This window comes from Muscardinus avellanarius (assembly GCF_963383645.1).
Source record: "Muscardinus avellanarius genome assembly, chromosome: 6".
Classification (NCBI taxonomy): Eukaryota; Metazoa; Chordata; class Mammalia; order Rodentia; family Gliridae; genus Muscardinus; species Muscardinus avellanarius.
Genome location: NC_137791.1, coordinates 61,721,688 through 61,737,196, shown reverse-complemented (window position 1 = coordinate 61,737,196; position 15,509 = coordinate 61,721,688). Strand labels below are relative to the sequence as shown.

At 33.7% G+C, this 15,509-nt stretch overlaps 1 protein-coding gene and 1 pseudogene across 2 annotated transcripts in view; one reads left to right on the top strand and one right to left on the bottom strand.

Annotated features, from left to right (window-relative positions):
* The window catches only part of CCSER1 (coiled-coil serine rich protein 1), a gene marked incomplete at both ends in the record, with an annotated part of 1,182,092 nt that overhangs the window by 170,358 nt on the left and 996,225 nt on the right, over positions 1-15,509 (top strand). The window lies entirely within an intron of this gene.
* LOC308264457 (histone-binding protein RBBP4-like) lies at positions 3,882-5,048 on the bottom strand (annotated as a pseudogene). Its single transcript has one exon. The product of its transcript is annotated as a histone-binding protein RBBP4-like (transcript).

Sequence of the window (15,509 nt, the reverse complement as noted above, 5' to 3'; positions counted from 1 at the left end):
TTTTACAAAATGACAAAGTCACTAGCCAGTTTTGTGTAAGTGTAGTTTATGATGTTCACACAATGACAAAGTTCCCTACCAATGCATTTCTCAGAAGTTATTTTTGTTATTAAGTAGCATTAATGAGTTTTTGACACTTCTAAATTTATATGTAACCTTTGTAATATATAAACTAGACTATAATTAACTAGCCATGCTTTTTCTCATGATGTGGTCTTCAGCTTTATAAATGGGGTTAACTTACTCGGCTAAAACATATTTCAAAATAGATTTTGTCAGAGTTGCCACCAATTTGGTTTTACTTCATATTAGGTGGAAAATTAATTTCATCCTCTATCTCGATTTATGAAGGTTCAGTACTTACTTCCAACAACTTGTTCCTAATAACTGAGCATGTAATTTATTAATAGAGACTAGAGAATAGATATTTGAAATGTACAATTCAAAACAAGTCTTGACATTTAAACTTCAGCACATAAAAATATGAAATCCATTATTTCCTATTAGGATATTAGCAATAAGGCTTTAAACATCATTGGTAATGACTGCAGTTTCATAATCAGTCCATTAACCACAAGATAACTCTCATGAACTCAAGTAAGTGTCTCTAATGATCAGTGAGTGGTTCCACTTAGGCATGCATATATTTGGGAGGGGAAACCACCTTTCAATTCTTAATGACACAGGGCCTACAATAAATTTCAAGTATAGAATAATAATGAACATGTGGCTTTGACCTGATCTGAGATGCTAGGATATAATATTTTATATTAAACTTGTCACAGTTTGTAGCATTTTAGTTACGTTTTGGCCAAGTGAAAATAATTTATATTTTTAATATCTTATTTATGTTTTAATTTATAAAGAGTAAGAACTAATATAAGGATTTATAAATATGATTGTTTCTATTTGCACATTTTATTACATTAGGATTCAAACGTTTATATAGTAGACAATATCTGGCCCAAAGAAGACTAAATTTATTCCCACTGTCTAACCATACCCTTTCACTGAAAGGAAGATGATCAGTAGAATTATTTTGTGAAATATTTGCCTGGAGTCAAGGGCAGAAATATAATTTGAGGAAAACATTATTACATATTCATTTTTAAATTATAATTAAAATTTATAATTATTTTTTTCTATTTTATTTATTTAATTTTTTAAATACTGGGAATGGAATCTAGAGGCATTCTACCTCTGAGCTACATCCTTAACCCTATTTTTTATCCTTTATTTTGAAACAGGGTCTCACTAAGTTGCAAGGACCTCCCTAAGTAGTTGAGTCTGTCTGCAAACCTTGATCCTCTGTCTCAGCCTCCCAAATGCTGGATTACACCCTGTGCCACTACGCTTGGCTTTATTTATTGGTTTGAAGTTAGATTTTGGAATTAACTTCTGCAGTCTCCATTTAGTCTTCCTTTTGTATCAGATACTTTTATATCTCCTTATAATATTGCATTTTAGAGAATTAGTCAGGATTCCACTCTCCTGAAGCCAACATATATAAAAAGTGGAAAGTAATGCAAATAAATATATTTTAATGTTGCATTTGCAAAGCTGTTATTTGCCAAAAGATAAATATGGTATCATTGATCAACAATATTGTAATTAGCCGGGCGTGGTGGTGCACGCTTGTAATCCCCGCGCTTGGGAGGCAGAGACAGGAGGATCGCACAGGTTCGAAGCCAGCCGCACACACGCTGGCTTAGGAGACCCTGTTTCCAAATCAAAATGTAAAAATAGGTCTGGAAGTGTAGCCCGGAGGTAGAAGGGCTTCCAGGAACCCCAGTACCACCACCAAAAAAAACCAAAAAAACCCCAATATTGTATTATAATAATAATTTAAAACATATTTTTCCAAAGTCACATCAATTTTAATAGTATATTTTCAAAGTTATTGAATACATTACTAAAAATATTTTATTATAGATTCTTTTATTTCTAAAAGTAAAATTTATTTTACTAAATAACATTGAGAAAAATAATGTAGTCTCACTGATAATTATGATACTTAAGAGTAATATAGTTTTTGGCTTTGCCAGAATCAGATTTGGAATTTTGGTGGTATTACTCAGATGCTATTGATAACACTTTATCAAACCAGAGCAGATTTTTAGGAGTGGCTACTCTAGATTTAATGCCTTCAAACCAAAAAATGATTTTACATTTAATTCATGTTATCTCAGAATATCTGTATTGTAACAATAACTGGTAGATCTAGGAAAATTTAAAGTCATTTTAATCCTTAGGCTATTTAAAAAACTAGGTATTCTTCCTGGGTGTGGTGGCACATGCTTGTAATCCCAGAGCTTTGGAGGCTGAAAAAGAAGGATCACACAGGTTCGAAACCGCCTCAGCTACTTAGTGAGGTTCTCAGCAATTTAGTGAGACCCTTTTTCCAAATAAAATATAAAATAGGTCTGAGAGTAGAGCCTGGAGGTAGAAAAGCCCCTGGGTCCCACCCCCAGCACTACAAAAAAACCCACAAAAACACAAAGTTTTCTTTAAGTGAAAATTATCCACCAATTTAAAATATGTGTTACAGTCATTATGGCATGAAATTTGAAATCATGCCCACTTTGATGTGATTTTCTGTATAAGCCCATATTAGCAGTTTAAGCCTCTCTAAATGACACTATTTTAATGTGCACAATGGAGATACTTAATACTGAATATTTCATAGATTCATAGATATTTTATGAGAAAATCTATGTTTGGCTATAATAACAGTGCTAGACACAAAATAAGCCCATAATAAATTATAGTTATTATTTTTAGTTTTACTATTTTATCATAATTATTATCCTATTATGGTATGATTGTGTGTAATATAACAGGTATTACCACATATAAAATATATTACATGGTAATTAAAGTTGTTAATATAATGTAATCACCCCAAAACATAGAATAAACTAGATATTTTTCTTTCTCTTTTTTCCTTCCTTCTTTCTTTTTTTCTGTAGATAAGCAATTTTTTCCATTATAAGCACTTACACAGTTAGTCATGGAGAGTAACAGGCCTGCTGGTGAAATGGGCCACCCAAAATGGAGATGGTATCAAACCTAGTGGTCTAGGACTAACTAACTCCTAAAAGAACTGCAACTCTTATCAAGGATTAATTTAATTTTCAAAACAAATATAAGCTATCAATTCACCCTTCTCAACATGACAGTCCACCTGTGGTACAACTGTCAGGTAAAAGCATACATCTTTACAACTTGGAGGTCCCAAGTTAAAAAAAAAACACACAACTAAAACCATTCCACAGATAAGAAATGAAAATTATGAAGACAGCAAGAAATACACTTAGAAGCATAAATACATGGGGAAGGAGGTACATGTAGTTTTTACTTAAATGAAGAAACGAAGAGACTGGTTTTTACAGGAAAATGTGCGTTCTGGAAAGTCAGATGTGATAATTTTAGAGTAGCAATCTATATTGACTTGAATCTCCCCTAATTCCTGAATAAAAATGTCATATTGCAGTATTTATACTTCATGGCTCAGACACCCAACTCACCTGGCTCTATTCCTTACACAGTCTAGCCTTTACTTAAATGAGTCTGAAAAACTTGGGGATATAGCTTGAGAAGAAAAATAACCACACATAATATTCCCCTTTCTGTAGCTACTTTAGACCTGGGTTTTTTACTACAAAATTCCTGAAGAAAATTTAAATATAAGTCTGGCTTTGTTGAATTAAGTACCCAAGTTAATATTTAGAAAACACCTACTGTTTGGGTTAATAGCATTGTTGGTGGTACTTGTAATACAGGGATCACTGAACAAAGTCTGTGTCTCAAAACCAGTGTTAAATCAATCTCAGGGTTGAGAGGAAAAAAAGGGGAGTCTAAAATCACGTGGTCAGACATATTTAGGATCTTTGTCCTTCTGAATCCATGCTTCCTTCAGGATCTTCATCATTATAAATTTTCTCTGCCATCTGCCATACTTGCATGATATTGTTTTCTGATACAAAAAAAAATCACTTAAGGTTCATTGGGATTCCAGGAGAAATCGGATATTTTGGCAGTGTGACCACAATGAATAAACAATTCTGGTGGCCCATCTTCTGCATCTTCTGGGGACTGTTCCTCTCCAATTTTACTTAAATCCCAGACATTGAGTCTACGATCAGTACCACTGGAAGCCAAAATAGTCTCATTGTGAGGCGACCACCGAACCTGGAATATCTCATCCTATGTGATTCAAAGGAATGCAACTTAAGTTTCAGATTTCTCAGATCCCATAAGGCAACAGTCTTGTCAGCTGATCCTGTATCCAGATTGAAAGAGAGGCAGTTCCCTTCACAGTGTGAGCATCAACTGAATGGCTTGGCTTGGAAGTATTGTTTGAACAAGTATCCCAAATCATAAGTTTCTGATCACCAGCAACTGACCCAAACAGAGACTCATGGAGCAGACGCCAGGAAACATCTACTACTGCTGTATGTCCTGTAAAGATGGTCTTTGCATCAACCACTTTTACTTCCTTTGGAACAGCACTGATGTCCCATAGGCAGATGGTATGGTGATCTGAAGCACTAAGTAAGTGCCCACTGAAATTTTTGGTTCCAAGAAAGCCCATAGCCTTCCTTCTGATGTCCTTGGAGACGCAAGTCTGGGTTGCACTCTCCAGAAGGGTCTGGTTTAGAAGGATGTTTTGTATAGTCAAAAACAAGCATGTCACTCGATGGAGTCTTTGTCGCAATGATGCAAGGGTTCTGGGGCCCTTTCTCATGGTCGTAGTGTGATGCGTCGAACTAAGCATCATCATTAGGGAGTTGTATGGTGACTATCACAAGGTGGTTTTGTTCATCCGACATATGTGTCCCCAGGACAAGACGATGAATGCTGAAATCTTTTCCCTTCTGGTCTGGTTACATCTGGGAGCCACTGTGCAGTTAGGCGGGGACATTCCAGAGCATGGGCCATCACCAAATCATACAGAAAAGGGTTGTTCTTTTTCCATATTTTGTACTCCTTGTTGATCACACATTCTTCCACTGCATCGTCAAAGGCTTCCTTGTCGGCCATGGCGGCGGGCTAGTCTGGGATCCCAGGGTCGTACGTTGAGGGAGGGGCGGGGAGGCTGCTACCCTTTATTTTTTTCTTAATTTCTTTCTTTTTCTTTTTCTTTTTGTGGTACTGGTTATTAAATCCAGGGGAATTCTAACTCTGAACTGCACCCTCAGTTCTACTTTATTTTGAAAGAGGAATCTAAAATCAAACTGGCCATTATCCTATCTCAGCCTCCTGAGCACAGGGATTATAGGTATCACCACCACACCTTTCTGATATCCTTTTTATAATGAAATGTTCACCAATAACTTAGTATCATGTTATGCTACATAGGAATCATGGAATCTACTGTAAAATAAAAAGGCTTGTGGTTATTTATAAAATCAGAACTTTTGTCCCTTGATTATCAGTTGGTTTTACTGACATAATAATCAAGCCTACCTCCCAGCCTGCCTCTTGTCTCTCATTAAATTCTAGTGATCCCCTAACTTTGTAATAGTGCAATCTCTAATATTTAGTTTATTTCATCTTATATATGAATGGATTAATAAAAATAATCAACATTTTTAATATAAAACTTTACACTTAGTGTTAGATAAAATGTGTTATATTTTTGTTGATGGCTACTGGCATACTACATCTTAAAAAAACAATTGGGGAGCTGGGCATGGTGGTGCACACTTGTAATTACAGCATTTGGGAGGCTGAGACCAGACTGTGGTTCACGAACAGCCTCAGCTGCTTAGTGAGGCCCTTTACAACTCGGGAAGACCCTGTTTCAAAAGAAATAATAAAAAAAATAGAACTAGGAGTGTAGCTTGGAGGTAGAATCCTCTGGGTTTCATCTCCAGTACTGCAAAAAAAAATAAAATAACAACAGTTGGGAACAAAAAGTAGCCAAATATTCTAAAGGTAATGCTTATTAAATTTGATAAGAGAGTAATATCTATTATTGTTTTCTCCTTACAAAGTCAAGAAGAATATTATTAAAGCTTACAAGAGCATTATTACTGATGTTTTCACTTTAAACATCTGAAAAGCATCCTAACAGTTATTTTTTTTTCATTGAATAGACTCAGCTTGAACATGAGTTTTCTTTGTAAGTTTGTTTTTAACATAAGATAATTCTGTGTTCCCTTAAATTTCCCAGTCTACAATTCTTAATATTGCCAGTAACTGATTTAAAAAATATTCCTTACCAAAAAAAGAAAGAAAGATCAAAAGAAAGAAAAGAAAAGAAAAGAAGAAAAAGAAATCCATGGCCTAACAAGCTAGTAATAAAAAAATAAAGAGCAGTGAAAGGGCCAGCTGCACGGAATGCAGTCATGATAACTGCTCGTACTCATTGATAGGAGCAGGATAAAGCATTGAGCTTCCAGTTTACAAAACAAGCACAGTGGAAAAGTAAATTGAGCATAATTCATATAGTGAAAGGAAGAGTACACTTTTACCTGCATTTTCAGCCTTGTGCACCACCTACAAGCTTCTTGCCCTCTAGAGCCTGTGGAAGCCTATTTGTCCACTGGGGAGCACAATGTATGAATAGCTTATTGCATCAAGGAGAAGGAAATGGTGACTTTAAAAGTCAGTTGTGGTCATGAGAACCAAGTAGTTGGAAACTCATTCCTCTCTGCAGGTTAGAAATAGAAACACTGTAGGAGTCAATGTTTAGACTGAAGTCCCCTATCCCCAACTTCCAGAATGTAGTAGGAAAATGATTTGACTTAATTTCTTTATATTCTTTCTTGAAAATATTATTTTTTTTCCATACAAGTTTGGGGCCTTTCTAAAACACAGGTTATTAGTTAAAACCTAAGCGAATAAGGACCAAGATAGCATTAGCAATGGAAACCGCACCCTCCTCGTTATTCCTTCAAATGTTTTCCTATTCAGAAAATGCCAGCGAATCTGATTGGTCCCTCCTTTTCAGTCTTCCTCCTTGACCTTTTTTCCTGTTTCCCTCCTTAAATAGAGAAGTCTTCTTTTTCTACTCTCTTAAACCCCCTCATGAATTACCAAATCTATTATTTTGGCTTAAAGGCTTTCTAGTGAAAACTCTAAAATTTGGTTCTGATTTCTATAATTGGGCTTCAGAATCCTTTTCCCCACAGTTTTCTACATATATAAACTTAAATTGATTTTCTTCTCAGTTCCAAACTATTGCCCCTCCTCCTGTATGGGTAATAGTGTTTCCATTTAACCGATCTCCCATGCTATACATCTTTGTAGTAAGAACCTCATTCTTACTCACATCCCAGTCCGTAAATTACCAAATATTGTTTTCTATTATAGACTATTTCTCTTATAATCAGAGATGTTAATGTGCAACAACTTTAGGCCACAGATTAATCATTTTCTTCCCACATTATTGAACTATCATGATTCAGCTCCCTGACACTTCCTTAACCTTCGGGAGTCCATCATCTACACTTTGTTCCCTTACATCCTGACAGCAATATTGGCTCTGTGTTTTTTTGTTGTTGTTGTTTTTTGTTTTTTTGGTAAAACATCCCCAATGATTCTACTGACTCTAGGCTCAACTCCAAACCTCCTCACCCTTCTAAGTTTGACTTTCCTCTCCAGCCTCACTTTTTACCATTCCTCACTAAGGGGATGCTTCTCCCCCATTCCTGAGACCTTATCATAGGTCTTTGCCCTGATCTGCTTCTTTATAAAATTCTTTTCCTCTTTCAGTGACCAGTAGATGCTAAGATCCAGAGTAAATCTCACTTCTTGCTTAAAGACTTTTCCCCCCCACAAAATATCTGTGATTCATAATCAACACAATGTAACTTCTGTGATGGCTTTCCTCTCATTCTTCTGTGTGTGTGTGTGTGTGTGTGTGTGTGTGTGTGTGTGTCTGTGTGTGCTTACAGAACTGAACACGTGTTATAATTAGTGTATTTAATGTTTCCTTAAAAGAAAATAAATTTTCAGCTAATAGAATTACGTTTTTATGTTTTGTATACATAATACAGTGTTTCAAAATAAGGTCAATTAAATGTCATCTGAATGCATATCTTCTAATATTGCCATAAATTAAGTCTCTTTATTGGCGGGCATCAACTGTCTGTTGTAACATCTTCTAATTTTAATTCTACATTCACTTACCCTTCACCTTTAGTTTTATTCCTACTCCAAGCTTTGCAGGCAACCTATTATTAGAGTAGGGACATTATAAAGACCTTCAGGTAATAAATTTTATTAGTTTGTGGTTGAAAAAAAAGATCTAAATTATTACTGATGGCTATTTTAAGCAAGATGCAATATTATTATTTTAAGAATATACACAATAATTATAGAACTATAAAATGACTATAGAACTATGAAATGACCAACAGTCTTACATTACTTACTAAGAAAATTAAAAACTGAATAAATAGTTCAATTTTTTTTGAGGTACTGGATATGGAACCTAGGGGCATTCTACCTCCGAGCGACACCCACAGCCCAATTTTTTATTCTTTACTTTGAAAAAGGGTCTCACTGAGTTTCAAAGAGCCTCACTAAATAGCTGAAGCTGTCCGCAAACTCCGATTCTCTTGTCTCAGCCTCCCAAATGCTGGGATTACAAGTGTGAGCCACCACACCCAGCTAAATAGTTCAAGTTTATATGCTAGTAATTGATAAAGCTGGAAATCAAACTCATATCAGTCCAACACCAAAGTAGTGTGTGTGTGTGTGTGTGTGTGTGTGTGTGTGTGTATTAGAATGTATATAGAATGTGTGTGTGATGTGTGTGTGTATATATATATATTTAATCACCACTTTAGAATTGTTTTTAGTCATATTATGACTTCATACATAACTTAATTAACTGGGTTCTTGACTTTCTTCCCTGGAACTAGCTTTTATTTTGAAGGCATTGTCTTATAATTAAGATTGTTTAGTTGGCAAATAAAAGGTTACATACCCATACTTTCTCTTAATTTTATAAGCACATACGTGCTATGGTCATTCATACAACAAAATTAATTCAATCAAAAATAGACTTGGATTTGAGATTATTTTTTATTATTTTTATATATAACATTTGGAAGTAAAATTGAAAGAATCTACAACTTATGTGAATTCAAGAACTTTAGATTCTAGTTTTGCTTCTTCAGCTACTAGGAGATTAACTTTTGACAACTCAGTTTTACTTTCTGGGAAGATGATTTGAGTGTGATTCTCCAAACTCCATATTATAGTATATCTCAACACTATGAAGCGTCCCCAAAGTTTGTGGATAAATTGAGAGCAGAATAATTTTTAAAACTCACTGTAAAATACCAGTAATGATAATGACAGACATATAATCTTCAAATTCATTTTTTATTCATTACTGAGCTTAAGATATCAATATCTGATAAGCATACTGTGTTCATGAAGTTGCAAACCTACTCAGAGAGCTGGAAAATCACTGTAAGATAGACCTAATACCTAGAAATATTATTTGTAGTATCTAAGAAGAGTTCAACACAAACAGGTGGAAAATGAAGTACATATTTATGAGAGTAAGGTAAAGGCTTCCTAAAATGGGATAAATCTAGGAAGGAACCCTGAGGATAAATTAACTGTTCTTTTATCCTTTTTTGGAAGTCTTAAAGTTGAGGATATTTCTTTACTTTACAAAGATACCATAGGAAACTGATTAGAATTAAGCTCTGTAGTGGGAAATATTCTATCCTTACACTGATAAGGAGCATTTTAAGTCTACTTTCGGGGAAGTAGGGCTTGAATATCGGCACAGCTAGCTGCCACATTAGCATCTGGTGGTATTGCAAAGGAGTGAACAGCCGGAACAGAGCCAGTGAAAAGTTGAGATGCAACCCCTGGAACAGCACCTTTCACTTTTATTGTTGTTGTTGTGGGCGCTATTCTTTCCGGTCACAAATATAACACAAATTAAGTTTGTTCTCTTTCCTCTACTTGCATACTCTTGTATTTCCTAAGTCCTTATAATCCTCTTATTTTGCCACTTTTCTTCTTTTTATAATCAACCAAATTATATTACTTGCCAATATTGACTATCTAGTTCTAGTGACAGAGGAGAATAGAATATAAGACATATGAGACTGAATCTCACTATTTAAAATTCATACAAATGACAGAAAGATTCTTTTTTAAAATTTTTTATTGGTGCATTTTAGTCATACATCTTAATGGAGTACAAGATGGTAGAAGCATACATGTGCACACATTACCCAATTAGCTATTTCAATTTAAAATGCTAGACAGCTAATATTAAAAATATTTTTTAAGATTTAGATCATTTCTGTTTTTTTTTTTGTGGTAGTGGGGTTTCTGGAAGCCCTTCTACTTCTGGGCTACACTCCCAAACCTATTTTAGGAGAACCTGCAGCGATCCTCCTGTTTCCTCCTCCCAGGCGCAGGGATTACAAGCATGTGCCACCATACCCGGCCATTTCTGGTTTTTAAACATTGTGTATTTTTAATTCTTTCATATTTTGTGCCCAGATAACAAGATAAATATCAAATATTAATTATTAAGATTGAAATTAATCTTTCTTGAAGAAGAAATTGTACCATTAAATACACTGGTCTATTAATTTAAAATTTCATCAGGGGGAAAAAAAGACAAAGTAATAGAATACTTCAGTATATATTTTACTTTATTTTCAAAATCAAAAGTAAAATAAATGTTCAATTTAATTTAACCAATGCATGTGCTACTGTTACATGAATAAAGCTCAGAAAAAAGAAGAAAAATTTTCTTAAAATTAAATTACAACAAAGATAGAGCAAACACTTTCATGTTTAAATAAAACTAATTCTCAAGATGAATCACTTATTTTTAGATTGTAGTACAATCTATTTCATAGATAAATGCCTTGGACAATATTTTCAAATGCAAAAAAATGCTTAAAATGTAATAATTTATAAATTTAGATTTTTAAAGGCTCTAAAATTCTTAAAAAGTCAGCTGACTTTAACAGTTATGTGAACTCTTATCAGTAATGCCTCATGTTTATCATATCTTAATCTAAATGGAAAAAATACTCCAAAATAAAACCTTCAGTATTATTACCTAATAATATTGTTATTCAAATTTGAGTATTATTGTACTTTCTTCTTATAATAACCTACATTTTATGTCTTTATTTTAAAATTACCATGCCTTGGAATTCCAGACATTTTTTTCTCTTTCTTAATGACTAAACATCATTATTAAACAATATTTACTTTTCACATTTATGGAACCTATATTATATAACAAGATATAGATATGATTAAAACTCTTTCAGTAACAGGTGTGCATCATCACAACCTGCTTATATTTTTTTAAATATCAAAGAAAGAGGTTTTGGTGTCAGTTGTATTCCAATCACAGCTGCCTCACTTAATAGCTCAAGAGAATTATCTGGTATGAGCTTTGGTTTTCTGAATTGTAATATGCAGGTAAGATCATGAGAATATTTGTGAGAATTTAATTGAAAAAGCCTGTAATCTAGTACTTGGGAGGCTGGGACAGGAAGAACAGGAAGGTTTGAGGCCAGCCTACAAGACTATCAGCAACTGAGCAAGACCCTGTTCCAAATTAAAATTAATATGTGTGTGTATATATGTGTGTGTGGTAGAATAACCCTATTCTGGGTTCAGTCTCCAGTATCTCACACACACACACACACACACACACACACACAAACACACACACACACACACACACACACACACACTCAAATTAGTAACGAATTGGAGAAGTAAGCAAAAAATCTTGCAAGTGTACCTTTTAATCATCAAAAAATATTACATGATGTTTTAAATCATAATATTTTCTATTTTAATGTATATTACCTAATATTAATTTTAACTTGACTGGGAAATCCATATATTTTCCATAAAATATTTGATTTAATTTATTAACATGAAGGCTGATGTTTTTAAAAGTTATTCCTTATTTATATACTCATATCTTATATATTCTGAATTCTATGAATTTTGCATAAATTGACAAATTTTAAATTTTCTTTCACTGTTGTATTTTAATACATTGATGATACATTATTTAACTAGAAAGGAGAAAATATACAATAGTTTTTAAAGCTTTACATAAAATATACAAGTCTCGGAAGGAACTCATACTATTCCCTGTTCATTTCTTTATCACCATATTAAATCTTTTTTGCTGACAGCTTAGAGGAAATTATAATGATTTAAAGAGTGAATCTTTATCAGTATTTGACAGAGAAGGAAAATGATGACAACATACAAACAGTTATTTATAACAGAATTTAACTTGAACATAGCAGTTGCTCAGTATTTGAGTTATGCATTTATTCTAGGCAGTAGAAAACACTTCCATGGTCCATCAGGTCCCTTCTAAGCAGGGTTTGGAATACAAAAATACATATTTTGGGTGAGGGTTTGTTTTACAGGATTTTTTCCCTTTTCTCCAACGTATGTAATTGATAGTCTATGGTTTTCTTTTTTCTTCTTTTTTTCTTTTTTAATTTCTTTTTTTTATTTTTATGTGGAACATATTTAAAATGACATACATTCAGACTGTGCTTGGTACCCTTTCCCCCTTCCTGATTTCTCTCCCCAGCCTCCCCATAATGGGTGTCTAGGTTAACCATGCCTCATTCATACTTTTAATCAACCTCAGCCTTCTTCCTCTCCTATCCTTCCATTTTAGCTATGCTGAAATTTTCCCTCCATTATCTGGGGTCCCTCTGGAATTCCTAATACTCTCTATTTTGAGCATATTAGAGAGAACATATGTTCCTTCTCTTTCTGTGCCTGGCTGATCTCACTTAACATAATATTCTCCAGGTCTTTCTATTATTTTTGCAAATGACACGATTTTCTTCTTCTTTATAGCTTAGTAGAATTCCATTGTGTGTATTTCCCATAATTTTGCAGTTCATTCATGTGTTGATGGAGACCTAGGTTGGTTCCATATTTTGGCTATTATGAACTGTGCTGCTATGAACATGGGTATGCATATGTTACTGTAATTCTCTGATTTCAACCCCTTTGGACAAATACCCAGGCGTGGTATTGCCGGATCATATGGTGGATCTATTCCCAGTAGTCTATGGTTTTCAATATATTAAATTATCATTTGACCATTTGACTTAGAAATTGGCTCCAACCAGTTTCTCTTTGCTACAGTACTTCATACAAATAAGAAGTTACCCTCCCAAAAATTAAATCGAAACACAAACCAATGTGACCTAGAGAGCCAAATAATAAAAAAGATGCTTGACTTTCTCGTGCCATATCTTTATGGAGTCAGATTTATACATTTCTCTTTTGCTTTGTGCTTTTAACAGTTTAATATGTTCAAGTCACTCCTGGATATTCTGGTTTGGAATTGATTTACTCCATCAAAACTACAAAGAATTGATAATGTCACATTATTCATGTTCAATAAATTTATGTGAAGAGGTACTGTTCAGTTCTATTACAGGCCATCTACTATACATTTGTTTGTGAAGCATACCAGTGCTTTTTTTTTTTTTTTTTTTTTTACATTCACCTAAGAAAGAAAATTTGCATGGAATGTAACCAGTGCATCTATTTGTTAAATGCAAGTCTTTCCTTTTAATTCAGTACAGGGAAGTTTTAAAGTCATAGTAGGTCACCTTGTCTTTTTCCTAATTCAGAATTGTTTTCTTTCTTATATTTTCCATTGCTTTGTTAAATGACTGATGAAATGGGACTTTCAACATATCCCTTGAGGAGGTATTTTAGGAGGTCATAGTTGTGAATGTAAAGCTGTTTTGTATAAAATTTAACTTCTTTTGTAAATTTAAATGATTATATTTTGTTATTCTTGAAGTGTTTTCCACCTATGCTATTTGTATTTTATATTTCCTCATCATCTAAATTATTAAGTATAACTGAACTCCATTTTCTTTTGTACGTACTCTTAAAATATAAATGTCAGACCTATATTTAATTATAATATTTTTTCAATATTTAAGTGATACTTTACTTATATTACAATCAATAATGAAAATTGGTATTTATATTATGCCTAATATCATACTGGCTAACCTTTAAGTAAAAACTTTTACAGTTTTCTGTTGTATTTTGTTTTCTTCAAAAAGATTTATATATAGAATAGCTAAATGTTGTAAGCAGATGACTCCTATTTTATTCTAAAACTTGTGATAAATTAATTTGGTTATTAAGTCAATATTAAATAAGCATATGAAATGCATCACTCACAGGCATGAGGAGAAACAGAAACACATAATCCTCTTTAAGTATTTGCAGTCTACTAACTTCCAGATTTTAGGTTGTAGTTCACATAGTCAAACCTTGTGTTTCTGCAGCAATTTGAATTTATAACCCGCATGTTTTAATGGCTTAATGACCCATATTAATGTTCCCTAAAATAGCAAATAATCATTTATTACTAGACTAATGATTTAACCACTTAAAATGTTGTAGAGCCAGTCATAATGATGCATACCTATAATTCTAACTACTCAGGAGATTAAAGAAAAAAAATCATGAGTTTGAAGTCAACTTGAATAATATAGGGATACCCTGTCTCAGACAAATAAATAAAACAAGCTGGGAGTGGTGGTGTGCAACTGTAATCCAAATACTTTGGAGAATAAGAAAGGAGGATTGTGGTTCACAGATAGCCTCAGCTACTACTTAAAAAAGGCCCTGTGCAACTCAGTGAAACCCTGTTTTGAAATAAAGAATAAAAAATAGTACTAGGGGTGTAGCTCAGAGGTAGAATGCCCCTGGGTTTCATTCATGGTACTGCAAAAAAAAAAAAATGTCCAACTTTTGCAGGAGGATCATGGTTTGTAGACAGCTTCGCTACTTAGTGAGGCCTTCTTCAACTTAATGAGACCTTGTTTTAAGAATAAAAAATAGGGTTGAGGATATACCTCAGAGATATAATTCCCTGGGTTCCATCCCCAGTACCACATAAAAAATGTCCAATTTTTGAAAGAAATATTAGTATCAATCTTAATTACCTTTTAGTTTTCTATTAAGAATCTTTCTAGGACCATAATATTTGTGCTGGGTGTACTTTATGTTATTGACCTTTCCTAAAAATCATAGAAATAATACCGACAATTATTTTGACATAGGCAGACTATTACAAAATGCCACACGATGTCCACTTTTGTTTTAAAGAATGTTGCTATATCAAAACAGGGAAAAGGCCGGGTGTGGTGGCACACACTTGTAATCCCAGTGCTTGGGAGGCTGAGACAGGAGGGTTGCACAGGTTTGAAGCCAGCCTCAGCTACTTAGTGAGGCTCTCAGCAACTTAGTGAGATCCTGTTTCCAAATAAAATATAAATAGGTCTGGGAGAATAGCCCAGAGGTAGAAAACCCCTGGGTTCTACCATCAGTACCAACCAAAAAAAAAAAAAAAAAAAAGAGGAAAAATATTTTTTCCCTCAAGTTACTCAAGAGTTTACACCTTCAGGAACCCTCAGCTGTTGCATTTAGACTATGTATATTTTCTCTAACAATGAAGAATATCTGATATGTTCTCA